The sequence below is a fragment of the Neolamprologus multifasciatus genome, chromosome 22 (assembly GCF_963576455.1).
Source record: "Neolamprologus multifasciatus chromosome 22, fNeoMul1.2, whole genome shotgun sequence".
Lineage (NCBI taxonomy): Eukaryota > Metazoa > Chordata > Actinopteri > Cichliformes > Cichlidae > Neolamprologus > Neolamprologus multifasciatus.
In genome coordinates, this window is record NC_140459.1 from 26,764,104 (window position 1) to 26,772,389 (window position 8,286).

General features: G+C 39.4%; 1 long non-coding RNA gene across 1 annotated transcript; it reads left to right on the top strand.

Annotated features, from left to right (window-relative positions):
- Window positions 1-1,346: 1,346 nt before the first annotated feature.
- Window positions 1,347-5,426, top strand: LOC146493632 (uncharacterized). Its single transcript, XR_014871988.1, has 2 exons — window positions 1,347-4,486; window positions 4,541-5,426. It is a non-coding gene; the product is annotated as an uncharacterized LOC146493632 (long non-coding RNA).
- The last annotated feature ends 2,860 nt before the right edge of the window (window positions 5,427-8,286 follow it).

Genomic DNA, 8,286 nt, shown 5'->3' on the forward strand with positions numbered 1-8,286 from the left:
TTTTGGAGTTTGCATGTGTTTTGGAGTTTGCAAGTGTTTTGGAGTTTGCAAGTGTTTTGGAGTTTGCAAGTGTTTTGGAGTTTGCATGTGTTTTGGAGTTTGCAAGTGTTTTGGAGTTTGCAAGTGTTTTGGAGTTTGCAAGTGTTTTGGAGTTTGTACGTGCTTTGTCTCTAGGGGCCACCGTATATAACGATATATATCGGATGACGATATAAAAACATCTATCGTTTCATTTTACGCTATTGTTTGTTTCGTGGTGTCGTATAATAAACTGTTTACGGCAATATTTTTTCATCGTTCTGATGGTCACTGTAATAGCTATATTAATTTCTTAAAGTTCTCTCTTTCTCTTATATTTAATATAACCACACGGACAAGCGCCTGTTTTTACGTGTTGTCGTTAGCAACAATGACGGTAAAACCATCGCGTGGCTCCGCTGTCCGCTTGTTTGTTTTCCACGTAAACCTTTCACAATAAAGCTCAAGAGCCTGTTGAGACCTTTCAAAATAAACTGAATCACGTGAAAGAGTATGCAGAGAGTTTACGGATGAGAAGCAAAAAAGAGATGTCAGGTGCAAAATAAAAAAACCTTTGACTCAAACTTTTGAAAGAAAATGGTAGCCGTTACAACTTATGTCTAAAAATGTATAGTTTCATGCATCGGTTAAAACACTCGACTCCAGGTAAAGGACGCCCAGCTGGAAAAACTTCACGCAAGTCAAGTGAAGTTTTTCACAGAATTTACAGAAAATATTACATTTTTGTGATTTATATCATTGTCGGGACGATAAATGTCTTATATCGGGATATGAGATTTTGGTCATATCCCACAGCCCTAGTTAGCCCTGCTAGACTGGTGACCTGTCTGTCCAGGGCAAACCCTGAAAAAATTAAACACATGAGTCTCGTGCTGGACTGAGGCAAAATAAATGCATATTTTTCACACTCATCTTTGAACTACGAAAGAGGATTGAATGGACGAGTTCTTATATAACGCTTTTCTACTCTGTCTGAGCACTCAAAGCGCTTTATCACACCAATTCACACAAGCACTTTTCTAGGTTTTCAGTGCTACCCAACTAACATTCATACACATTGACACTCCGATGCATCAGAGAGCAACCTAGGGTTAATATCTTGCCCAAGGATATTTGGCATGAGACTGGGATCGAACCGACAACCTACTGGTTAGTAGGTAGGCTGGATTAGGGCCCCTAGGCGGAAAAAAATAAGTGGAGACGTCTTTTTTTTTTTTTTTTTTTTTTTTTAAATTCTGATATTAAAGTTCAAACTCTGAATATATGAGATGAACAGTTTACATTAAATTAAATGGAGTTCATAAATAATATATCAGGCCGTCTAAAAATATTTATTGCGTTTTCATTTTTGGTTGGCTTTTCAAAGGCTTAGCGGTCTGTTTGAGTCTATCCATAATATAACATTAGTGCCCTGGAGGCAGAACATTGGTGGAGAGAAGTTCATGGACTATGTTCTTTATTAAATGTTGAGATTCCCATTCTTTCTGAATGTAATGCCATTCTTATTAAGTCTATTAATGAGATATCTGCTCAGGACATACTTTACACTGAGCTCTTATCAAGAATCTGCAAGTAAAAAAGCAGCATTTTATTAATCTGTCAACATAAAGCTTGATGCAGGTCCTGGAGCAGGTAGCAAAAACAGTGTTACCTGTTGTTGTTGTGTAGCAGAACACCACCGATTTGATTTATGGAGATAAACTACTGCAATATTATACTGCACCTTGGGAGGGAGCCTGTGTTTGTGGTCATTCAATATTTTCTCACACAAAGTGAATGTAGGACGACACACCATCACAGTCGGGGTCATCAAACTAAATCAGCCCATTGAAATTCTGTCGTCCCAAGCCAGATGGGAGGTGTGTTTATCAAATGTGTGCTCAACACCGATGGCTGTCTTTAATCGATGTCTTTGCTTTTTGCCAAAAAAAAGAAGAAGAAGCAATTTTGCACACAGCTGCAGTTTGTCATGTAGGCCATGATTGCTTTGAGTTGACATATGAGATACATATACGGCACAGTGTGAAGCCCGCTTTGAAAGGCGAAACTCCTACGCAAGAAAATTACAGAAAATTTACTGTGGCAACAACACATGTCTGGTTGGATAGTTTTCCACTGGAGACTTGACCCAAATCTGATGGAAAAGCAAGGCTTGTGTCGTGGCATAAATGCCAACAATGCAAAGAAATTCTGTCTTTCATTTTCCATGTTGCATTATCAGTATTACACAAATGGTAAATGGCCTGCATTTGTATAGCACTTTTCTAGTCCCTAAGGACCCCAAAGCGCTTTACACTACATTCAGTCATTCACCCATTCAGGCGATGGCAAGCTACATTGTAGCCACAGTCACCCTGGGGCGCACTGACAGAGGCGACGCTGCCGGACACTGGCAGTAGGCAAACATGGGGTTAGTATCTTGCCCAAGGATATTTGGCATGCAGCCAGGAAGCAGCCTGGGATCGAACCACCGACCTTCTGATTAGTGGCTGACCTGCTCTGCCACCTGACCTACAGCCACAAGACATGGAAAGTGGCTGAAGAGGCAAAGAAATCTGATTGAATAGTTGGCAATGACTATTACTTATTAATGTTACATGCTAATTAATAATGATGTTACTCTGAGCAAAAGGTTTCTAAGACAAGAAGATAAACAGGCTCCTGCCATCAGCACTGAGCACAAGGCATGAATCAAATCTCCTCTCATCTACTTATCTGCAGCTGCAAGCGGTCTTCACTATCAGCAGAGGTAATGATTAAGGATTAAGAACAACTACGGGTGACGGCTCGTTCTGTGTGCTCTGTGCCCTGTGGCCAGTTTAGTTAATTAAGACATTACAGGTTTTATTTCAGCTTCTGTTGACCAGGTTTTCCTTTTCTTTTGTTGGCTGCAAATCCACAGAACAGTTGAGCTTGGAGCATGCTCAGTACCAATTTTCAATTTAACTTCTGCTTACATCACATATTGATTTTTATTTGTTTATTTTTGTCCTTTTACTGCACTTTACATAAAGTTGCTTCGTCACTGAAATGTGATGAATGTTTAAATGGTGCAGAAGTATAACTCACTATGTGCTTAATGACTGCTGCAAAGCTACAGCTTAAAATTAGAGAGGAATTGTATTTTATTTGTAGCCAATGCTACTTACTACTAAATAGAAACAATATCTTTTCATACTACCAAAGCACATGAGCCCAGTAGACCAATAAAAGGTTTTTTTTTTTAAAATGCATTGGCAGCACAGAAGCAGGGTAAGTATTTTCAGTATTTTTCTTGATTTGCAGATGGAGAGGTGAGTCAGGGTGTATCCAGAGGTTGACTGTTGTGGGGAATGGCCAGGCAGGTTAGTGAAATGTTTTTCTTTAGCATGCAGGCAAAGAACAGCGAGAGATAAGCCGGCAAGCATGTGTTACAGGTGGAAACAGGTTCTTTGGGGGCTCCAGCTGAATACAAACAGGGAAACAAACAAGGAGGAGAATGAGAGAAACCCAAGATTGGGTGCTGGAAAAGGTTAACAAGCAAATATATCAAACCAAATTTCCATAACTTCGGTGACAACTATCTGGAGGAGAACAGAGGTCTGAGCTGGTCCTTAAATCCAGGTAGATCATGAATAAATGAGGAGCAGATGTAATGGCTGAATCTGCGACACAGGGCCTGAAGGACCTGCATCCCACTCCTGAGAAAGCGAGAGAGGAAAAAGGAGCTTGAAAAAAAAAAGAAATTACTGTTGTCTGCCTGAGGGCTAGCCCTCAGCCTACGTAGGAGATGCAACTGTGGTATAAATTTGAATATCCTAGGTGACTTTCTCGATCTAATACATTCACAAGATTTTCATAAAACTTGAACTCTGACCTTGACCTTAAGGTCAAGACACAAACTCATCCAAGACTTTTAGTAGATGCGCCTACAGTAAGGTGTCTATTTAAAATCCTATGTCACCTCATTCTCGAGTGACAGCATTCACGAACTTCCACATCCAACCTCCTGGTGGGGTGATGACGATACCCCATAAGCCATATTGTCGACAGGTAAAGCAGGACTGGGGACTGCTGGGACCATCACAGTGATGAAATATGATGACCCCATATATAATAGTTATATCACACTGGCACCGTGGCAACAGAAACAAGAGCTATTTCTAAAATTCTTTTTTATTGCTTGTGTCACATGCAATGTTCCCTCTAAGCTGCGCGCGTGCGCAATTGCGCACTGCTGGCACGGTCTCTGCGCACAGAAAAAAAAAAAGAAAAAATCTACCTGAATTGAAATTAAAATTAAAACTTCAACAATTCTGTTTTGCAGTGTTAGTCAGTAAGTGACTGGCTGCTCTCGTGTGGGATTAGAACGATGCCACCTTATCCCATAGTCCAGCCAATAATGCGATTCACATTCGTATATACGCAGCTAATCAACATTGTTGACAGGCTATGACAGCGTCCTTATGTGCCGAAACCGGTGTTTTAGCTAGCAAAGCGCCGTGGCTGATGTGGAGTGAAGCCGTTAATGACAACGTGGACAACCATTGGAGATGTGAGCAGGACAGACAAAACAATTGACGGAAAAAGTTTGGACTTTATACCAGTTTTTAAATTGTGTTGATAGGACACGTAAAACCAGAGTTATGATAAAAATATGCAATGTTTGGTTTTCTTCCTGAATACTGTCGTTGTTTATATTTACTGCGGGAAGAAACTGTAAAAACGGCGTTTTATAAGGAAAACGCTCAAAAGTACTCTCCACCTTTGAACAAAAACGACGCCAAAAAACCCCACCCTTTCCTATTGGTCGAAAAATGTACCATGTCGACCAATCAAAAAATGATATGGCAAGTTGTTAAGAAACGGGGGGAAGTTTTAGGAGTGACGGCGGTGTTTTGAGATGTGAGAGATTTGCGACGTTTAGCGCAAATCTTGTGTAGTTAGTGTGTAGTGTAGTCAATAGTTTTGTTGTGTGTGTCAGAACAATGAGGCGACTGCTGAATGTTACAGGTGTTACAGGAGTGATACATCTCCTGTTGTCAGGGCTGCAGGTATCAGGCTGTTGTTCTCCTTTATCTCATAGTGGACAGAAATGACAGAGTGGCACAAATAATTTGTGTGGCATTAAATTTGATGCAGAACACCTGATTGTTCTGTAAATAGTTTGAAATGTTTATTTAAAAAAACGCCTTGGCTGCATTTTTAGGTAAACAGCTGCAAAAAACGTTGTTGTTTGCATAACTCGGTTACTTTTTTGAAGAAGTAACTATATAATTAATTGCCAACATTGGTCATTATATACTGTATTTTGCAGACAGAGAGTTACAGGACTCTCTCCCAGACCACAGACTCATACTCATAATACAAGTCAGAGCTTTATAAAAGAAAAAAGAAAAGAAAAGAAAGTTGTGTTTTCAAAATTGGAGTTCAAGTTATTCTTTTACTTCCAATAGTGTTAACATACTACACAGGTCATGAACAAGATTTTTTTTAAATTTCATTGTAAGTGGGCTAAAGAAGTTAATTAAAAGTAGTCTAACAGAAATGTAAATGCTGTAATTTGATTATTTTAATAAACCATGTAACTTGTATGGATTCGATGCTGGCGTGACCACAGCGCACACGTCTGCTGTTGCTCACATGGGTCCAAGGGACCGCTCAGGGAGTTTGTGTGTTCGCTCAGATACGTGAAAAATTAGAGGGAACATTGGTCACATGGCATATTCAAGCTGAGTCCATTAGTTAGAATTCGAATGTTTGCATTTATATGTAATAATATAGTTTTATTATTATATTAATATAGAAAAAGATTCAGTTGGTTGAAATGTCCTTCAATGAGCTGCTTTTTAATTTCTTAATTTGAGGACATTTCAGAGCCTGTAGATTTCTTGATTTTACTTTACTTTACTGGAAGAAATTTAAAAAAGGACTAAAGATTAAGGTGTGTGACCAAAATCCAAATCTTCTTCATAAACCTAAATGTGCAGCTAGCGTGTCATTTTTGTTACTTTATCTGGGGGAAGCGCAATACATCCCCCCATATATCTAACCTGGGAAATTACTGTGTCTATAAACAACTATGAAACCAGAAGACTGTAATTGAGTTGTCCTACTTGGTAATCCAATAATGTGAATCAGGCTATTTGCAGTTGTTCGGAGCCTTGAAGATGAAAATTGAAACAGAAATACTCAGATCTTGTAATTTTCCAAATCGTATTACTGAAATTACTGAAACATAAAGGGGTAGGGAGGATTAGAGCGTTAGATCATCAAATCCCGAGCTGCCATGAAGGATAATTTCTAAAGATTTCTTCATTGTGCTGCTTTAGCAATAGAAAAGCAGACCTTTCTGTCTGCAGTTTTCCTCATTTCTACTGACTATCCCAGATAAAGATTTCAAATTGAAGCGAAATGAGTTAAAGCAATACTGCAACCAAACAGCCCAAAGAAAAAGCTAGGGACTTAAGATAAGTGTTGTGAGATTTCCAATTAAGCCCCACAGATCTGCAAAAAATAACATACAGGGCTCAGCTGCTGTACCTGCTGTGGAACAAAATATAGGTGGACTAGCTGCTGCAGGGAAAAGGGTTTCTGGAAGGGTAAAGATTTGGAATTGTACTTTGTTAATTGCTTTTTCTTTCAGCCAAGGATGCGTGTCTTGGTTAGCTGAGAGCAGTGCTCTTTGCACAGTGTGTCAAATTTTTATCTTGAATGATAAGAAATTATCTTTTTGAATTAATTGACTTACAGCAACTACAGCAACTTAAAGTGACATCCTGGAATTTAACCAACCTACTTGTCTTCTCTTTGTATAAACATGATGTGACGAGATTTCACAATTTATGGAGCAGCAGTACACATGTGTTTGATGGCCTTACACATTTATGCAGTCCAAGGTGGGCAAAAGCAGTGAAACTGTTAATCTGTATGAAGCCAGCCCAGCTGCCTGGGGTGACTAGAGCCATCCTTCAAATTTTGTGATAACTCCATGTCTGATAAGCAGTCATGTTCACTCAAACTACGTTGTCTGATTGCAGGCAAGAGCAGCATTAAATGACATAGCAGCAAAGAGTCACTGCTGTAGGCAAAGTTCACTGGCAGAATGTTAATAATCTCTGGACCAATTTAATTCATTGTTATGTATACAGCGTCAAAGCACAACAGTCGCCTCAAGGCGTTTTATATTGTAAGGTAGACCCTACAACAAGCCTATTCAAATGGCGGCCCGCGGGCCAAATGCGGCCCAGAAGCACCCTGCGAGTGGCCTTGCCTGTGGTCCTGGCAGAAACACAGAGAAAACGCAAAAAATTAATTAATTTAAAAAAAAAAAATTAAAAAATTATAAATTCCTACAGCGTAGTGTAGACTGTGAATGCAACACTCCTAGTAGCCTAGCAATATTTAACCCACAATGCACCGTGATGTAAACATATTAAACAATCATCGTAATATATGATGCGACAACAGCATGTCTTTCTCACTCCAAAAGCGCAAAATGGACAATGAAAACTGTCGGTTTAACCCTGCCTGGACTGACAAATACTTATTCATTTTACCGAGTATAATAACAACCGGAGTTGTACTGCCACGGTGAGGGTCCTGTACAGCCTAAGAGAGAGCTGCAGCAGCTTCCCTTCGTGTTTGCTTCTTGGCGAAGAAGAAAAGGCCTTTCACAGATTCTGAAACAGTGAAATACTGCATACGTGGTGGATGCGGTGAAAAGTGATGAAAAAATTAAAGTAAGTGTGACATCTGCTATTAAAAACGTACCCCTGTAGGACAGTTCAAATATTCGTAGAGTTGAAGTTCTGGCGTCAGACGAGTTTGAAATGCTGTTAGATGACCTGAAGAAAACTGATGTAATGTCTATAGCAGGAGATCACAGACAGAACTGATAATGCACAGTTGTGCGTATATGTCCGTTTTTTGGATGGGAAATTGCTCGGCTTACTACCGTTAGAGGGACACACAGCTGGCGAAATAATGTTTGAGAAGATTTAAGCTCTTTTTGAGGAAAATGGTCTGGATATGTGTGTCTGTATACTAGTGACGGATGGGGCTCCATCCATGGCAGGAAAAGTGAGTGGTCAGCGAAATATTTATTTTAATTTGAAAGGGAATTATCAAAATGGGGTTTTTTTTATTATTATTTCAAATGTGCAAAAAATAGTTTAGTTATAGCTCCCTTTTTTTAAATGGACCTTTTGGTGTGCATTTGTGAGGTCACCAGATTTACAGGGGAAAAGGAATAAAAAAAATTACTTG